The sequence below is a fragment of the Mustela lutreola genome, chromosome 7 (assembly GCF_030435805.1).
Source record: "Mustela lutreola isolate mMusLut2 chromosome 7, mMusLut2.pri, whole genome shotgun sequence".
Lineage (NCBI taxonomy): Eukaryota > Metazoa > Chordata > Mammalia > Carnivora > Mustelidae > Mustela > Mustela lutreola.
In genome coordinates this window covers 5,009,932-5,029,508 of record NC_081296.1, presented here as the reverse complement: position 1 = coordinate 5,029,508, position 19,577 = coordinate 5,009,932, and the positions used below count along the sequence as shown (strand labels likewise).

Here is a 19,577-nt window from a genome sequence, read left to right as displayed (position 1 = left end):
GGAGAGATTCCTTGGTGAGAAACTCCAGCTGATCTGAGTTGGTTCCTGAAGACCCTCTTGGCCGTCCCGACCCCACATGACTCTGGCCCCACCCCGGTGGGGATCTGCAGGTAACCAGATCCCAGGGCTAGGCGCGCACAGGACAATTTCGAGAAGCTGTGCGTCAGAGCGCTCAGAACACGCTCACTGGGAAGGACGATCTGGTAAGCTCTTTGGAGCATGGCGAGAGCCGGCAGACAGAATTCAGCAACCCCCTACTTTTAAAAACATTATGTATTAGACACTCACATATGAGGTCTGGGGGCACGCCAGTGGGTGGTGGAATGGATGTATTTTCAGCAGCAAACACAGTGGGTTTACAAGCGTGCTGTTTACGCTTCAGAGAGATCCCAGCAAGTTTTTACTGAGTGAAGAGTGATGAAGGAGAATTGCTTGCGGAATGCGCAACGTTGCAGATAGGTGTGCTGCCTGTTACTGACCGCCTCAAATTTAGAGCTTTATCTCAGTAAGAGAGCGCCCCGGGGACTGTCATGTTTGCACCACTGACCTCTTCACTCTGCACAGCCCCGACCCGACCCTCCCATACACAGACCATTCTCCACCGTTCCCCAGGGCTTGGTTCTTTTCTAATGGCCTGGGCAGAGGCATCAGAGCCGTGGGTCACCTGGGAACAAATCCCAAATGGAAAGACGAAATGCAAACGGATTTCTCACAAACAGATTTCACTCAACGGAAGGGCTACTCTTTGGACCGCTGGGAAGCCAGGTGGGTTTCAGTCTTTTTCAGGAACTTTTTTATATTGTCACAGGTATAGACGTAGACACCGAATATAGACGTTAGACACCGAATATAGAGGTAGACACCGATACAAATATAGCTGCACGTGTTCATTTCTTTATGCCTGGATACAGAGTATCTGTTCCAGCCACGTGGACCCTAAGTGGTTGTCATGCTTCTTGCTCTTGGAAAAGGCCTGTGCTCAGTGTTTGAAAGGACCCAACAGCCCGACGAACCTGGGAGCACATTCCCCACTCGTTCAAGGCTCCGACATCGGGTCATTCCAGAGGCCTACTCTCCCCTCTGCTGTTCGACTCAACTCCTTCTCAACCATGGGCCATCCCCCTTTTGTATAAAACTCAAGCGAGGTTTGTGTGCTGGGGAACCAGGAGGCCACAGCCATTCCCCAAGGCCCCGCCGTTCCTCCTGGGGCACCACTCCCCAGATCAGCCCAGAGGGTGACGGTAATACACCCTAACACGAGCGTCTCGATCACAGTGACAATAGAGTCATGCCTGCTTGCATCCATATTATGACGCTAGGACCAGAATTAACCCATCTCCCACCGGTTACAGGATTAAAGCTCTGTCCCTCCCCCGGCTTTACACCCCGGCAAGCTAACGGGGGAGGTATAGGAGCGTGTGAGCCGTCTGGCCCGTCCATCGCCGCCTCCAGAAAGATCCGAACGCACGTCCTAGACACAGAGCTGAAGTCAGAGAAGATGACAGCTCGGAGATCACATACTAAGACACTTCCACCGGGAGTTTCGGAAGGGGAAGGTTGGCTGCCTCCCGTTGCTCCTCGGGCTGGGCGGGTCTGAGACGGACAGGGAGCGCTTCTGGAGAATCAGCGTGAACCAGCTTTGTGAGTCACCTCAGCTGGCAATCTGTTGGCGCACACGTGCCTTGGTGTCGGGACTGCGGTCCTCATTTCACAGAAGAGGAGACTGAGCCTCCAGGTCACCAGAGGAAGGATTGGAACCCAGATCTGTTGGGCTGCGGAACGTCTTCTCCTCTGTCGCTGTGCTTCTCAAGCTGTGCACGCACACAACTCACCAGGGCACCTTGCGGAAACGCAGGCTCTGATTCAGTGGGTCTTGCCTCGCAGGGAGGAACCAAGAGGCCACGTTCCCAGCAAACTCCCAGGCCGTGTTGATGCTGCCGGTGTCCAGACCCGCTTGGATAGCAAACCGCACAGGCCGTCACGGCCGCGAGGGCTTCTGCTGAGAGTGCTCAAGGGCCCTTGGGGAGACGGAGCGATCTTGGGAGACGATTGTGATTTCCGTGAGCCATGGAACTGGGAGAGGTTTGAGCTGATTTCTCATGGTTCTTGGGGACAGGGAGGCCTCCTGCTAACATCTGGGCTACATAAGTATTTACTTGTACAGAACACAACTCCTTCCTTTTTTCTAAGATGCAAAGGAGCTTGAAAGTTCCTTTTTTGGTCTGCAGGCCACAGCTTCCCTGGAGAAAGACGACGTCTCCTGCTGGCTGTGCTCCTTCCAGCTCTCTGTCCCCCACAAGCAGGGGACGTTTCCCTCCGCTGGCCACCAGCCCCCCACCTCCCCACGCCCCTTCCCCACCACATGCCTTCCAAAATGTTAAAATTACAGCCATCATGCAAATTGCTTTGAGAGATGGTGAGAAACGGATGCTGAGAAATGGAGCTCATGTCGTAAAACCAGGGAGAAGTCCAAGTTTTCAGGAGAAAAAATGTAAAAAAATCTTTTTTTTTTTTTTACACATATTCCAAAAAGAGGGGGAGAAAGGGCAAAGAAAACAGGACCAGGGGTCCTCCCCGCTGAGAGTCTGGGAAAGCTAAAGCGCCTGTTGGCAGTGCTTGGCTGGGATGGTGTATAGTCCCTCACGACAGCTCCAACACACGCCCCAGGATGACGTGAGCAAGTCAGATGCCACTACCGCCTTCTTCCATGAGGCTCAATTTGAGCTCTACTTCTGATCTATCAAGAGCTGCCCCTTGAACCCCAGCCCCCAGTTTATTTCATGAAATCCAGCCCAACCAAGCCCCAAGTGCATCTTTGGGCAGCGTCTGCAAAAGCCTGCAGGTCCTCTCCTGGACACACGCCCAAGACAGGTGTGTGCACGCGGGACTCGAGGACGCGGCGGCCGAGGCTTCCCCGAGAAGCCCGAATCCTGATCGCTCTGAACCGGGAACGACTCAAGTGTCCACCAGTAATAGACGGGGTGAGTGAATCGTGCTGTATTTATAGAGTGGAACACGCAGGAATGAGCGAACATAGCATCCAACAATACGGGCGGATTTCATAACAGAGTGGAGACAAGACTAAAGAGATCTGAGGCTTTGGAAGTCAGATCGGGAACATCCTCGGCAGAAGGGGAGAGGGAGAATGAGGGGACACGGAGGGAAGGGCATTTGGGGTGCCGGCTGGCTGGGCTCTGTTTCCTGGTCTGAGTGCTGGCTGCACCTGTGTTCACTGTGCGAGGAGTCATCGGGGGGTCTCCTCACCACCTGTGCTCTTTTCATGTCTATAGGGTACAGCTGAGTAGAAAAATTTGCTTAAAAAAAGAAAAAGCCTAACATTTCCCTCTAAGTCAAAACTTCTTTTCTTTTGATGACATCAAAGCAGCCCTTGGAAGGTGCCCGAATTCTCCTTCCCACACCAACCTCTGCCCAGTCCCCCAAGTGACAGGCGATCATCCCCTCCCTGGGCGTATCCTCGCCAATCCCCAGACCAGGACCTGAGCCCCGAGCCCCACGGGGAGGGGAGGTCGGTGGGGTGACCATTCCTCTCCTCTGCCCTCATCTACCGGCTCCACCGCCCCAGCACCTGGAGGGGAAGACCCAGCTCCCTGGGGTGCTCCTCCCCTTTTCAAAAGTCAGGTGGTCTGTCCCTCCACTTTAACCCTCACTGTGCTCCGTGCTGAGCTGATTCTGAGCCTCCTTGCTTCGGCCCTTGCTGCGTTTTTGCCTGACCCCTACGCCGGCGAGAAAGCCCAGGTCCCTTCTACTTCCCGGGAGGAAGGGCCAACTCAGATTTTCCTTAGACTTCCTGGGGCAGAACTTGACCTTAGCCTCATCCCCCAGCCCTGGCCTTCTGTTGTAGCCACTCAGGGTGTGCCCCTTGCAGAGAGCTGGAGAGAAAACTTCCTGAAGGGTTTTGTGTGTGTGTGTGTGTGTTTTTTTTTTCCCACCGAGAGACCCAATCCGGTCCTGAAACTTCACAATACACAGAAAGTAAGGTCAGCAGGGAGAAAACTGCTCACGGCCTAACAGAGATGACACAGCGAGAGCATTTCCTCTGGCTACACAATGGAGAAGCTGAGTAATCCCGGAACCACTCAATGACAGGGACTAAGCTCACGGGGTTTTAAGGTCAGCTGAAACTCGACTGCCATATTTGTCCTTCCCCTTGGGCGAAGCCTCTCTGAGAAAACCCTGCTTTTCCAGAAAATCAGAGCTGGAGTCTAGGGCCCAGGCAGTTCCTGGCTGGCCGGTCTGGGCCGGGTGCTTCTCAGCTCTTCCCCGGGGTCAGGCAGCAGGACGACCGGGGTCAGAATGAGGCAATGCTGGCGAGGCAGCCGCCCCGGGGGCCAGCTAGCCTCTGCCCAGCGGCCACAGGGAGCCGGAGAGGAAGCGAGTCAGCGGAGGCAGGCAGTCATCGGCGTGCCGACAGCAGGAGTCCCAGCCGAGTCGGGGCCCCCCCGCGCAGATGACCCTCCCCCCAGCGTAAGGACAGGTGCCACACACGGGGCAGGGGAAACCCACGATGCTGCTCAGAAGGCCCACGCAGCAGGGGTGGGGAGGGGGAAGGATGGCAAGAGAGTTTCGGCTGCGCCGTGCTTACTCTGGGCGACCTCGGACAAACGGCTAGACGCCTCGGAGACCCTGCCTCCTATCCGGAAAACGCTGGTACTGATGTCCATGCTTCAGCGCAGCGTGGTATGAAATGAGAATGTCTGCCAAGCGGCTGGCACACGGCAGAACTCAGGCAAGAGCTCATGCATTCGACAGGCTTGTAGGGACCCTGGCTGTATTGAGCTTTTTAACCCTCGATGTGCAAAACCTCCTCCAGGGGCTCTGCTTCCCGGGGTCCTCTGCATCCGTGCAATGTGGCAGGTGCGAGCGAAGACGTTATCCCAGGCGGGATGAACTCCTCAGCGTTGGCCCCAGCAGCAGACTCCTGGAGGGGTTAGTCTCTCCCTAAACCTCTCCCCCTTCACAAAGTCTCTTTAGCTGGAATCCCACCAACATGCTGGGGGTCCAGCATCCTCTTTTTCAACAGAAGCTCTTCTAGGAAGAGGAAGGGTCTGCTTGAGTCATTCAGAGACTATTGAGGAATCAGCAGTCTGCCACTATAAGGGGCTCAGGGGTTGGATCCGGAGCTGGAGGATGCAGCTAATTCAGGAGCTCAGAGCCCTTGGCGGACTGGACGGGGCAGGGGGTCAGCATGGGACACCTGAGGCCGTCCCCAGTAGGCCATGGGTAGTGCTTCCTTCAGAGCATGGACATTGGAACCACACTGTCCAGGCTCAAATCTAATTCTCATCCCTTAGCAGCTGTGACCTTGGGAGAGCTCTTTCGTCTCTCTGGGTCTCAGTCCCCAATCTGTAAAATGGGGATGATGATCCTAAGATCACGTCACGAAGACGAGATGCTTGGAACCGAGCCTGGAATGCAGTAAGCATCATGTTCCTGTTGGTTGTTACTAAGAAACTAGAGAACCCGGGACCAGGATGCTGAATTACAAAGAAGATGGTGCCAAAGGCAAATTTCTTCCATTTCCAAACTCGAGGTCCGGCCAGAGTGCCTTAAATCATCCCTGTGAACCGGTGACCTACGCTGGGGAAGCAACACCCACTGGGGTTCAGATGGGTGAGGGGACGCTCTTCCCTTAGACACGTGGCACCTAAGATTGAAAGCTCTGTGATCACAATTACCCGTCTAAAGAAACCTCACAAAATGCCCTTATTCTGACCTTGACCTCCGCCTTCAAACTCAAAAGACAAGAATTAGCTTATTTTGCTTTTCTTTGCATTTAGGCTATGACCTCACTTTCCCCGGGACGACACCCTAAAGCAGTTAATGTCCTTCTTTGAACTTCCAGTTCCTCCTCCATCAAGCGGGAAGGAAACCCTCACCTCCCGCAGCCTGAAAAGGTTTGCATGAGATCACGTGGGTCATGAGTTCCGAGGTGCCTCCCACGGCTGGTGGGTTAGTTACACTGTTACCATTAACGTCCTCCTTTCCGATGCCAGACAAGTTTCTCCTCCTTGAAAAAGTTTCTCCCTCCCAAAGCTCTGCATTCCTCGGCTCCTCTTTGCGGTAAGCCGGGCCCAGCTCCGCCTGCGCGGAGGTGCACCAAGGAGTCCCTGGGTGGAAACGGACGGAGCGGCCTCACTGCCTGCCGGCACGTCCCAGGGAAACTGTCCCAGATTGCTGGACGTAATTAGACATTTAAAAAAGGAAAGTATACACTCATGCTTACCCACACCCTCTGACTATTTAAGGGGCACAGAATGGCACCGCTAGAAACGACCTAATCTGATGACCTCATTTCAAGACAAGAACACCAAGGCCTCTTGGGGACACCTTGCCCAAGGTCACAGAGCAGGGCGAAGGTCAACTCAGACCAGACTCCTCCACTCCGGAATCCCACGGAGCACTCAGACCTCCTCCTAGGAGTCCAAATCCCGGAAGGTATGTTGGAAACTACTTGTGGAGATAACCGTAGTTGTCTTTCTCTCTCTCTCTCTCTCTCTTTTTAAGATTTTATTTATTAATTTGACAGACAGAAACACCGCAAGAGAAGGAACACAAGCAGGGGGAGTAGAAGCAGGAGAAGCAGGCTTCCTGCCCAACAGGGAGCCCCATGTGGGGCTCAATCCCAGGACCCTGAGATCCTGACCTGAGCCAAAGGCAAATGTTTAACAACTGAGCCACCCAGGTACCCCAATAGTTGTCTTTCTCGTTGAGGATAGAGCTACTCGTGTTTCTGTCTTATTCCCCAACCAGCCTCCAAGCTACTTGAAGGCAGGAACCAAGTTCAATCATTTCTTCACCAATGCCCTGTACTGCTGTGTGTTGCTAAGGCTAGAGGCACTTTCTGTACAGTAATAAGAGAGCTTAAAATAAACCTGTTCACCTATTTCGACAAATCCATCCAAGGGGGTGATCAGAAATGTGGAGGGGAAAAAAGTCATTCATAAAGATGCCCATGCAAATACTACTCATAAACGTAAACTACTGACAAAGCACAACTAAAGTGTCTAACTAGGAGGGAAGGACCAATTACACCATAGTATACTTACGCGATGGCGTTGGATTGTATTTTAATAACATTTTAGTTAAGTTCAACCAAATGGGGAATGTTAACTTAAAAAGCAGGTTACAAAATAATCTTTTTAAACAATGAACTGTGTTAAAGAATATGTGTAGAAAAAAATACTTGGAAAGATACAGGCCACAAATTCAAGAGGGGTTATCCCTAGGGAGTGGGTCATAGGGGGATTTCTTTTCCTTAGGATCTTCGGATTTTTCTAAATTATCTACAGTGGGTCAACCTTTTACAACAGAAAAAAGAAGTTACTCTAAAAGTAACAATTCAGAAGCTGCTTTTTAAAAGAGTGTGTGCTTAGGTCCATAGAAGATCTCAGGGTACCAAGGAATTATTATCGTGACAGAGAAATTTATTTTGCCCAAAAGCTAGCTACTGGTCTATCTCAGCCACAGATCCCCATATAATGAGGGCACGTGACGACTTCCGGCCAGTCACCTGTGTCCCAGAGCACTTGGTGCCATCTCTAGGCTAAATCGACCACAAACCAGCAGGCTAGCTCTCCCTTGCTGCAGGCACAGAGACCACGCATTCTGGAGAGTGTAGACAGCACCAGCCTTGGCACTGGGCTGACTGCGTGGACCAGAGTGCTCCGTTCTTCCCCCTCATTTCATGCTGGACGTGTCGTGTGAGCAACAAGCTTCTGTGATTAGCTCACTTCGATCACCGGAACTCAATCCGGTACCTGGTCTGGTGGTTCTCAAATTTGGCCGATGACTTGAGGCCCAGTTTAAATCCCAGTGCCTGAGGTGTGCCAGGCGGTTGAGTCAGCCGCTCTGGGGGCAGGTCCCAAGCATCAGTGAATCCAGCATGTGGCCAAGGTTGAGAATCAGGGGTCTGCTTCTAGGGACTCTCAAAGTATGGCCCCAACCAGCTGCAGCAGCAGACCTTGGAACTTTCTAGAAGGGTACATTTGCAGGCCCCACCCCAGACCTACTGACTCAGAAACTCCAGGGGTAGGTCCCAAGTTGTGTCAAGTAAGTCAGTCCTCCAGGTCATCCCAAGGCGTGCTCAAGTTTGAGAACCAGGGTCCTGGTTCTCTTCGCCTTGAGTGATACAGTCATAGGAACCCCTGTCGCTTGATCGAGGACAGGCTTCTTAATAAAGTTAGGAAAAGGCATATTATAACGAGACACAGTACTACTCCTGAAAATGCCTCTTTGCTTGGATTCACCTTCAAAAGTATTTTTACATCTGCTTTTCCAAAAATGATTGCGCTAACTCACACACATTGTGAAAGAGACACCATAGGAATCCAGACACATCGTGGGCGGGCATGGCCGGCGGCTCTCAGACCTGGACGTTCTGGAGCACACGGTCATTTTGTTTCTAACGTGGAAAGGACCAAAATAAAATGCAGGACCCATTCTCCAACGCAATGATACTTCGAAAACTTACAACAACTACCAGCTGACATGTTGTTTTTAGAAGATGACATTTTAACCCAGTAAAGAAGGATCTAATCTCAGAAAAAAGAAAGTCCGTGAAGGTCTCCATCAGGGACCTTACATCTCACCATCTCTTTTTTCCCTTTTGCTCTGCCTGGTGAAACGTTTGTCACAGACAGGCCCTGGTCCTCAACCAGCGAGCCACGGAGCTGGGTGACAACGGAGGCCCGTGCTCGATTCCCCAGGACGTTACGTAATACCCAAAGCCTTCCAAAACGCACCAGAACTGAAACTTCCAGGCACTGCTGTAACCTTCAGCACCAAACTGTTACAACTCCCTCGGGACCTCTGTGCCCTGCAGGCTGGGAGGTTTAGCTCCTCCTGTCCTCAGTATGACTCTCCTATTTCCCAGTCTTCAATCCTGAACACAATGACAGGCCACAGCATGTCCTTAAGAATGGTCATCAGGAAGCCCCCATTTAAAAAGACAGAAGCCAGGGCCAGCCTGACTCACGCTTTCCCCAGGGCAACTCCACCACCACTCAGAGCAACAAAGTGCTTCTCTCCTAAGGGACAAGGAACTGGGCACAATCTCCATAATTTTTTGTCACATTCACTTATGAGTTGGCGGACTGCCTGGGAACCAACCAGGACGTCCTCCCTTTGGGGGCGGGCGAGGCCTGAAGTCAGTGCTCTGGAACAAGGTTATTAGTACAAAGGCAGAGGGCAGGCCAGCTGACCAAATTCAGCTGGCCTCGGGTCCAGGTTTCTCTTCCAATATGTTTTGCCCCAGAAAACCCTAATTCTGAGCCTGGCGGGACACGGCTCCTGGAACGCAGCTTCTCCTCTAGGAGCATTTGTTCTCTGAGCGGTGAGAGTGGGTCCTCTTTTCAACCATCCACGCCCAGCAGAAGAACAGGTTTCTGGGAGCCTCGGATCGGCTCCAGCACACTGAGGAGGACACACTCGATAGGAGGTCCGCTGCGGACGGGGTCAGGCAGTGAGCGGAGAAAGCGCCCCCCTAGGGGACATTAAAGGCAGTGTTGTTCGGAGAGGTCCGGGAGCTGATTCCAGCTGCCATGAGCTAATCTCTTTGAACAGGAAGCATTTCGGGGAGCATCTGGGGAGAGGGCAGGGAGGGGCAAAGACAAGCAGGCAGATTTTACCTCTCACACCTGCATTTCTGACCCCGGGGGAGTGGTGATCCCTCGTCGTGCGGGGAGAACAGGACCCTAGATGGTGTCTCTGAGCCCCAACACAAGTTTGTGGGTGTGCTGAGAGGGGCCATGGAAACCATTATTCTTTTCGTCGAGGATTTCTTTCAAATCACAGGGTGAGAGAAGCTGGGTGGTCCCAAGCAAGGCCCCAGCCACACCCCAGGACTGCCAGCCCCCACCAACACTCTTCGGGTCCCTGGTCAGGGGACATGAGCAGCTCCTTTCGGTTTTTGTGGAACCTGTTACGGCCATTCCCCGTGGCCATGGGAACTCTATCTGCTTGTTGCTCCATGGAAACCGGAATGTCGGGGCTGGAAGGAAAGTTAAATAATTAAGTAGATATAATGCCTTTGTTTAAAACAATGCCTTTAATTTGTTAAGATAACCATAATCTTGTATTTTTAGGTAGTGTCAACAATCAAAGGCAAGGAAATTTAAAAAAGCAAGAAAAACAAGTTTAGTGAAACTATTCTAACCGTAGGGATGAGATGGAAATCGAGCCCAGGGGCCCCAGTGCACATTTGCTGGGAGCTGGGCCTCCGGAGGGTTCTCATTCTCGTCTCCGCACTGAGATTTTGGCAGAGCGCCCCTTTCTCGTCCCCGAGGCTCCGGCTTCCAGTCCCAGGAGCCCCGGCGCGCTCAGCCCAGAGCTCAGCTCCCGGACACTATTACAACCCAAACCTGATTATGGAAAGTCATGAGTAATTTTTGCATTGTAACAATTACGGGACTGAAAGCCAGGACTCCCTCCCTCGGTGAATTCTCACGCCGGCTTCAAGGACTCCCCAGGGAGGACGGTTCTCAGTCAGCTTGTGGGAAAAAGCCTCCCTTCCCGGGCCGGTGCTCCGTTTCCACCTCAGCCTCTGGGTCCAACACCACCCCGAGGAGGCTGAGGAGAATCACCACCAAACCGCCCTCCAGTCCCGCAGGTGAGGCCCCAAGGAAACCAGAGCACCCGAGAGAAGGAAGTTTGGTCCGGCAAGGGCCCCTCGAGGATCCCCCTTGGAATCCACCCAAATTTCCGGAAAGTCTTCAAAGAACCAGAAGGGTCAGAACAGAGCCATCCTGTAGCCCTGAGAGCCCCTCCTAGGCCCCTAGACACTGTTGGAGCTCAAGGGGTTAATAGTTGTTCAGGCGGATGAGACAGACATTCCCATGGGAGCCAGCAAAGTCCCATGCAGAGCGAGGTGGCCCACCAGGTTGGAGCACGGCTCGGGCTGGGGCCATGGAAGGTGAGGGCCACAGGCCCATCGAGGCCTGGTGCTGGCCTCTGGGTGCCCAGCCCAGAGGTATGCTGTTGGAACTCAATGAATGCATCGAATACTGATTACCGGAAGTTGCAATCCGGGCCTGGCTGTGCTGCACCAAAGGCACCGGGAGGGAGAGAATGAGAGCCTGATGTGGGCGTGGGACCCAGGCTCCAGCCCGGGGGTCTCATTACAGACCCGTGTCCAGGTGAAGGCCAGCGAGGACCCGGGCTAGGGCCTGCACAGGGCAGCCGGGGCGAGGGGCAGGAGCCAAAGGCCCTAGAAAGGAGAATGGGAGAGAACGCGCTAACGGGGACCCTACATTTGTTCTTCCAGAAATGTTTATTGGGGTTTAGTGTGTTAGGCAACTGCATTCGTCACTGGAGAGAAAGAGAACTCGACCCCCCGAAAACGACAGAGACGGGGCCGTGGAGGAGTAAACAGAGAGTTATAACAACGTAAGTGCTACCGGCAGGCAAGTACTGGGTGCTCTAGGGATCGCAGGAGAAGCTGTCACCCAGGCTGAAGAGTGGGGGGAAGGGGGGGCAGGGTGCAGGAGGAGGGGTCCAAGGGACGCCCCATGCAAAAGCCTGGAGGTCAAGTGGGAGCGTGATAATGGAAGAAGTCTGCAGGTGTGACTTGGGCTGGAAGGTACTTCGCAGGGGCTGGGAGACCCCAGACGATGGAAGCCTCTCCACCAGCAGTCCAGCTTTCATCCTAAAGTCAGTGGGGCAGCCACGGACCCTGGGCAGATAACAAAGATGCTTGCGTGGGCAGATAACAAAGATGCTTGCGTTCTAGAAACTCAAGTACAGGTCACTTGGCAGAGCAAAGGTCGATCTTCTGCAAGCAGCGTCCCGGATACCAGGGTCATGCAGCGGGTGGGAAACCCCTTGTCCGTGTGACCAGCTCTCCCTGACACTTGACGAGGGAACGCTGGGCATGCGGGGCCCCATTTAATTGGCCCAAGAGGGACTCAGTCTAATGGCTCATGGGAGGCTCAAGGGGGAACCCCCCCCCCCCTCTGAAACTGTCCTACGAGTGAGGTTAAAAACAGGTTTGGAGAGCACTGCCACCTTAAAGGGCAGACGGGTTCCATCCTAGAAATTCCTTCTTGCTGTCGTCTCGTGGGTGAGGACGCTGGGCTCCAACAGGAAGACCCCGATTCTCGACTGCACCCTGCTGTTTGCTGGCTTCGTGATCCAGGGGGGCTGGTCCCAGGGAGCAACCTCCTCTGTCACACGGGAGCACTCTCACAGCTGGAAGGGCTGCTTTGCAGACTAGGACACAACGTAAAGTTCCTACCCTACATCATAGGGGCTCAGAAAGTGCCAACTGTTGCTTTTCTTCCACTCACTTGGAAGGCTCCCAGTCCATCGGCCAGCCTGCGCTCCCACCGCAGGCATCTTCAGGTGGCCCAGCTCCACTCCTAGTGGCCCAGCTCCACTCCCGGTGGCCCACGGGATCCAAGAGCCCGGCCCAGGAGCGCTCTGCAGGCAAGCTGTCCTCACTGGCCGCACGCGGGGCTCCTGGTCCAAGGCCAGGCGAACAACCTGAATGGGGGAGGGGGTGGCGGGGGCAGGGAAGAAAGCTGCTTCCTGGAGGGCAGACACGCCCAGTCACAGCCTTACATGCTGCAGCAACTCCATTCAAAATTAACGAGTGAAAAGAAAATGACCCCCGGGCCTTGGAATCAAGCCCACTCTTTAAGGCACCTGAAATCCCTGCACCTGAACACGTCCCTCTGGCCACCCAGAAAAGAGATTCAGTGAAACCCCTCGTTAAGTTACACGCATTCACCTGGCACAAAGGGTGGGAAAGACCAGTTCTGAGACCAACAGCCTTCCTGGGCATCAAAAAGAACAGATCCACTTGATCAAATCCAGGAACTACAAGGTCCCTAAAAGCCAAAGACCCAGACTAGAGCATCCTCATGAACATAACATTCTGGTGCTCATCTGTGTCTCCCCTCATTTGTCCTACCATCTGTGCTACCCTCGAAGCTCAGCTCCACGGTCCCAGCTCCTCGTACCAAATCAGCCTTATGAAAAATGTCTGTTGTTGGAAACCACCGGAGAATCTAGGGGGAGGCTCCTGAAATCACAGTGTCCCGAGGCCGTGTCAGGTAATCAGTACCCTGTACTCCTTGTGGCCCTCGGGACCCATTCTCTTCTCAGCCAGAAAGCAGTGAGCCCCAGGAACAACGTAGGAGGAGCAGTTGGAGTCAGACAATCATGAAGTCCTTCAAAAAGTCGATATGAACTCCCGACACTGCAGCATTGGCTTCTCAAACCACGAAGATGTTTTGAGAAACATCCAGGCTCTCGGCCCTGCGATCTGACAATTCACACAAGTAGAAACCATACGGAATTTCATGGACACGTCTACATGGGAGAAGATCAAATAGACTTTCATGTGTAACATACATGAAAGACCTTTTCCTGTGGCATTTGCAATGAATGATCCTCATTGGTCCAAGAAGGAATCGGCCCCCGTGAGCCCAAGGCCATTTACCATAACCAAAGGGGAAGGCGCCCTGGGAAGTCATGGTGGGGCTCACTCACTCCTCCTGGCGTCCCACGAGCTCTCTGAAAGCCACGTGTTACCAGACCTGCATTTTTTGCGAGGGAACGCAGAGGTAACACAGAAGGATGGCGCACCCAGAAAACATCTCTGTTGGAAGACAGCGTCTCAAGTCAATCTTGAGGACAACAAAGGATGGAACTTCTTAGTATTGTTGCTAAAAATATCCGTGTGGCTTTGGGTCATTCCTCCTAAATACGCAGATATAAAGAACCTGCCTAAGCCTGTCCCTGATGCCTAGTAAGTGTTTGCTAAATCAGAAATGTTTCACCATCAGACTTGCCAAACCTGACACTGTTCTAGGCCCAACTAAAAATATAATATCATTATCAGCCTGCTTGACCCTCTGTGACGGCCCTCATCGGTTATCTGTAGGGCTCTGACAGGTGTTCCCCAGCTGCCCAGGCTCAAGAAGCCCTACTGAAGTCCAAAATGGCCAGTGTTTCTGGAAACACGTGGGCAAGAAGCTTTGGGTGAGCTCCAGAGAAAGGTGTTAGAATGGAACCACCTAGAAGAATGCCTCTTTAAAACCTCAGTTCTGGGTGTAGTATCGGTGCAAAAGCTCCTCTCTTTTTGTCCTACATGATCAGAGACATGGGGGCTGAGCCAGACTGGGTTTAGAGCCATGTCTCAGGGACTCTCCCTGGTCAGGAGCCACATCGGACTCACAGCCAGAGTGCAGACTCCACTTAAAGAGCTGTTATCTTGGAAGATGTGGGGCAGTAAAGTGTCCATCGTCGAGATGGGTGATGTACAAGATGATCTCTTGTCAGTTCAATGGACAACGGTCCACACCATCACAAACACAAAATGCCCACACACCTTACAAATTAGATTCCAATGATAAGACCAGAGTTATATTTACACGTTTAGACATATCTGTATCATGGGACTTGCAAGAGAAAGAACGGGCAGGGAGAACCTGGCCTCCAAGGAAATCTTTATACCAAAATCCTGTCCATAGGGAGGTGCTCAGATGGCTTGCCGGTTAATTTTAGAACAGGAAGCAGAAGGTCATCTAACTAAAAGCTAAGCCGAAATGGCAAGGGTGTCAGTCAGAACTGAGTGGCCCAGGTTCCCTAGGGCACATCTCAAATTTCTGGAGGCGAGACGTTGGTCGGGGTCTCCAAAAAAGTTGACTGATGGGGCATCTGGCTGGCTCTGTCGGCAGAGCCTGAGACTTGATCTCAGGGTCGTGAGTTCGAGCCCTACACTGGCATAGAGTCTCCTTAAAATAAAACACTCCTAAAAAAAAAAAAAAAAAACAAAACTGACTGATAATATAAGCAAAGCAATTAATTAGTAATTTTTCACTTGATCGGTGTCCTGAGTACGGCCTGAAATCCAGGCAAAGGAGAACACAGTCAGAAACCATGAACCCTTAGTCGGTGCCCTAACTTCCAGGAGTGCACAGGACAGCCCACTTGGTAACTGAGCACCAAGCATATCCATGTCCCTTCTGAAACATAGGATTTTAAAAGCTCCCTGTCTGTGCCCTGCTTCTGCATCACTCAAATACATGTAGCTGTGAATACTTAAAAGTTGAACATCGGTAAGTGGGTTCTTTTTTTTTAAGTGGGTTCATTTTTAAATTAGGCTAACAAATCTAAATGAGCATTCAAATTCCTCCCTGGACTCTGAAATGTTTGACTGCTATTGTGGTTTTTAAGAATGTCATGCGGGCCGCCTGGATGGCTCAGTGGTTAAGCGTCTGCCTTCGGGTTGGGTCATGATCTCGGGGTCCTGAGACAGAGCCCCGCATCGGGCTCCCTGCTCCGTGGGAAGCCTGCTTCTCCCTCCCCCACTCCTCCTATTTGTATTCCCTCTCTCACTGTGTCTCTCTCTCTAATAATAAATGAAATCTTAAAAAAAAAAAAAAAAAAAAGAACTTAATGCAATGTTTCGGGGAGCCGGGGCAGGTGGGCCACCCAACATAAGAGAGGAAGAGGTAGGGCCATGCTCTTTATCTTTGGGATATTATGGAGCCTGTCACAGGGTATCTGCTGGGTCAGATGAAGGGGTCGGGGGGAGGGGGAGGCAAGATTATTGGGGGAAACTGACTTTAACACAAAGGGTTTGAGATCATACTCCCGGTGACCTCATGGAGTGGGGTAGTCAGTGGAGCCCGTCACAGCCTCACACGTCATCGGAATTCATCATTCATACGTAACTCTCACGACAGGAGAACAGAAGCACAAACGCTTACGTGACATGCACAGTAACAGCCGCCTACCTTGCCCAAGACTGCTCTAAGGACCCAGTTACATAACACATGCGAAGGCGCTAACCGTAACCGCCTAAGCTCCCCACAGTAAAGAACAGCCCGCAGCCTCTACCTTTGTCTCCTGCAACAGTGCTTCTCAAAGTCAACGTGCCCAGAAACCATCTGGAGACCTTGCCCAAGAGCACAGTCCCACCGGGTAGGTCTGGGTTGGGGCCAAGACTGCACTATCCCCCCAGCTCCTGGGCGATGCTCCCTCGTGGGGACGGAAGCTGTGAGAGATCATCCCAATTCTCGGGGCATGACGGCCGTGAGGGACCTACTTCCTGAGCGTTTTGTAGACTTGGTCATCCCACAAGTCCGCCTGCCTCATTGGGTTCTGAATCGAGTCCTTGAAATTCAGTAGCAAAGCGCTCTTTCTCGGACAGTCCGAGAAGGAAGGGGTGTCTGTCTGTCCCATGTTTGAGGACTAGAGACAACAACGTGCATGAGCGCGGAGAGCCAACTGGCCAGTCCACTGCTCTGTGACTCCGGCTTATCTCAAAGGGGGCTGGAGGAGGGGTGGACTCTGTCCTTGTCAACGTACCCAGGCAAGAGAAAAACCTGCTCGTTCCAAATTGGCAGGAGAGACTACATTACCTTCTCAATCTGAAGAAAAGGACTCAAAAGATCCAGGAGGGGAAGAAACAAACAAACAAACAAACAAATACCGGAGCAAATAAGAAAGTTGCGGAAATGCTGTGTTCCCGCCTGATTCAGAAGCACCCGGGTCTCCCGGGGTCGGCAAGGAAGAAAAGGAAACCGGCAGCTCTCCAGGGCAGGTGTGCCTCAGCATCACGGGGCTGGACAAAATTCAGACCGCTCTGCCCCTGGAGCTTCTGATCGATCAGGGCTGGGATAGGGCCTGGAATCTACGCAGGGGGCGACACCGTGGCTCACAGGTCGCTGTGTCCCCACCCCCCACCCCCCAGGGCGCAGCACAGTGCCCAGTACACACTGCTGGTCCCCAGCAAGGATTTGCCCGTTCTCACTTTCCCTCCCAGAAACGATTTACTCCTTGTGTACAGATACTTGCCACAAGCATCTCGTACATGTGTTCACTTCAAGAACCCGCCACACATGTCCCAGGCATGCCAGCCCCTGGCCTAAAGGGCTGTACCGTTCAATGAAATCAATGCCTATCAAGGATGCCGTATCACCCTTTTCCCGCATCCTACCTGGACCGCCAGTGTCTCAGCCTTCTCTATCACTAAAATGGAAACAGACAACTCACCTGCCCAAAGGACCGTAGAAAGAAAGACCTGCCTAGGTAAAAACAGGCCAATTCAATTCACACATACTCAAGCAAAAAAAAAAAAAAAAAAAAAAAAAAAAATTTTAATCAAGACAGGAATTTGCCAAGAGTGCTCACGAATGTCTGTGTCCGCCCTGGAAACCCAGAGATGGTGCTGGACCAAGCTGTGGTCTCACGGCAGAAAGCATAGGGAAGGCTGCAGGCTTCTCCCCCGACTCCGAGCTCCGTACCAAGCAGAACCCAGAAGGGGCGGCGGCAGACGTTTTTCAAAATCTCTGCCTGATCTGCACGTTACCATAGTCACATTCATTCTGAAAAACAGGTGCTTCTGTTAAAATTAGCTGTTTCAGACTGTCAAGTGCGTTAGCTCCCTATGCCAGGTTTAAAAAGAAAATACTCACAAAATAACCAGTCAGACGTAACTGATGCTTCCACAGCCACAGTCTTTAGATTTTTTTGAGAAACATGACCCTGAATCAGAAATGACTCAGGTGACGAGGAGGATGGGGTAGGGAAGAATGCACACACACACAACACACACACACACACACACAACACACACACCACACACACACACACAACACACACACACAACACACACACAACACACACACAACACACACACAACACACACACACACCACACACACACACACACACACACCACACACCACACACACCTTCTACATTTCCCAAAATCAACCCATAACGAATAAGAGAAAAAGGCCAAGTTTAAAACAGCTGAGGAAAGACAGAGCTCTTTTCTAGTTAAGTCTTGTGTTTGAAAGCCTTTTGTCCCATTTACTTGGGTTCACTGTCATAAATAATGGCTTTTGTTCCACAACTTAGCCATAATGATTTCCTTCTCTCCTGACCAAAGGAAGGTTTTCGACATCCCCAGTCAGGATGGTGCCCATTAAGCCTAAGTAAGAAAACTCGCCCTAGGAAATCAAAAGAGCCTAAAGATTGAGGTCTTAAATTAACTCTAATGTAGTTTAATTAAAAAAAAAAAAAAAGAATCAGGCCACTCTGATTTTATTCCTGGAACTTAGTATCTCTGCTGACCTTATTAAGCCCTGTGAACTAAGATCTGAGATGCTCCTTTTTAAAAATCAAGGCTATTTCAAAAACAAGTTTAGCCAGCTGGTGCACCAGAAACTAAAATGTCAAATAAAATGTCAAAGGCCTGGGCCCAGACCCCTTGCCTAACGAAGCAACATAGATACACAGAAATGCTATACGCGCCTCAATCTGGTCTCCTCCGCCCTGCTGAACAAAGTACAAGAATCCATTCCAAGCCACCTGCTGGAAGAAAAATCCTACTCTTAATCTTAGAGACAGAGGCAGGGGGAGAAGGATGTTAAAACACTACCGAAACTTTTAACAACTTCAGAGGACAGAGAGTTTGAATATTACAAGTCAGTATCTTTAATACACAGAAGTGTGAAGAGCCAGGATCGGTTGGCTAAGACAAAAAGAAGTTTCAAAATTAATTTGGTGGCAAGCTAGTTAACTTCATCCAAGTAGATAAGGAAGACGAATTTTTTTCTCTTTCTTTTTTTTTTTTGGCATGCACTGTCCTGAAAATTGCTTCTGCAGAAGGAATGAGTCCAAGGAACAATTGGCAATCATTTTCGTCTTCATCAAACACCAAATTTACAGATTCCTGGCCCTAATTTTATTTTACTTTGTTCCTTTCGGTTTACTCTTTGTGATCTACATAGGCTAAAGGAACATCTATAATTAGAAACTCTCTGTATAATTACTTATGTATATGCAATAAATAAGAGGAACAAATCCTAAATGCAAGCACGATTGTCATTGGCACTGGGTTATGTTTCCTCCCCCCAAATAGTTTCTGAATCTGACTGACCCAGACTAAAGGGTTGGGGAGTAGAGGACGAAACATTCTCAAGGTCGTTGTCATTTTTTAAATTAAAAAAAAATTTTTTTTTAATCTACCAGGCCCTAGGAGAGAAACAACAGCTCCCTTGACTGTTTCTAAGAAATGTATGTGCACTACCGCTTTAAGACTTTTCCAAACATCAAATTCAGAGCAGCTCCCCGATCCTACTCTGACCCAACACAGGTTTAAAGATGCTTTACATGTTGAATACGTTGTTCCTGTAATAAACAGAGCTAGTCGAGTAAAACAGTCAATAGGACTTTCTTATATGTTACAGTGAAAAACACTTTCTTCTCAGAGCCTCGGGAACTACCAAGGTTCCGGCACAACAGATCAGACGAATTGTAAACTGAGCAAATTTAAAGCGTGTTTGGGTTTTTATCCATGTGGCTCTCCCAGGGCAAGCCCTGCGAAGAAGAATGTTATACTTTCAGCGGGAAAACGTCCCAAACTTAACAAGTTTCAGTAAAACTATACACTTCTCTCTCCCCAATTTTCTTTTTTAACTGTCTGCAGAAAGGACAAACTCCCTTAAAATAACTCCAAACGTCAGTTAACAAAGCCTTCTTCCAATATGAAACCAACCAGAGCAGATCTTAGATCAAGGTCACGGAAATCAGCCCTTTGCC

General features: G+C 51.1%; 1 long non-coding RNA gene across 1 annotated transcript; it reads left to right on the top strand.

Annotated features, from left to right (window-relative positions):
* Positions 1–5,998: 5,998 nt before the first annotated feature.
* LOC131835514 (uncharacterized) lies at positions 5,999–18,836 on the top strand. Its single transcript, XR_009355213.1, has 4 exons — positions 5,999–6,081; positions 6,267–6,456; positions 11,282–11,403; positions 18,642–18,836. It is a non-coding gene; the product is annotated as an uncharacterized LOC131835514 (long non-coding RNA).
* The last annotated feature ends 741 nt before the right edge of the window (positions 18,837–19,577 follow it).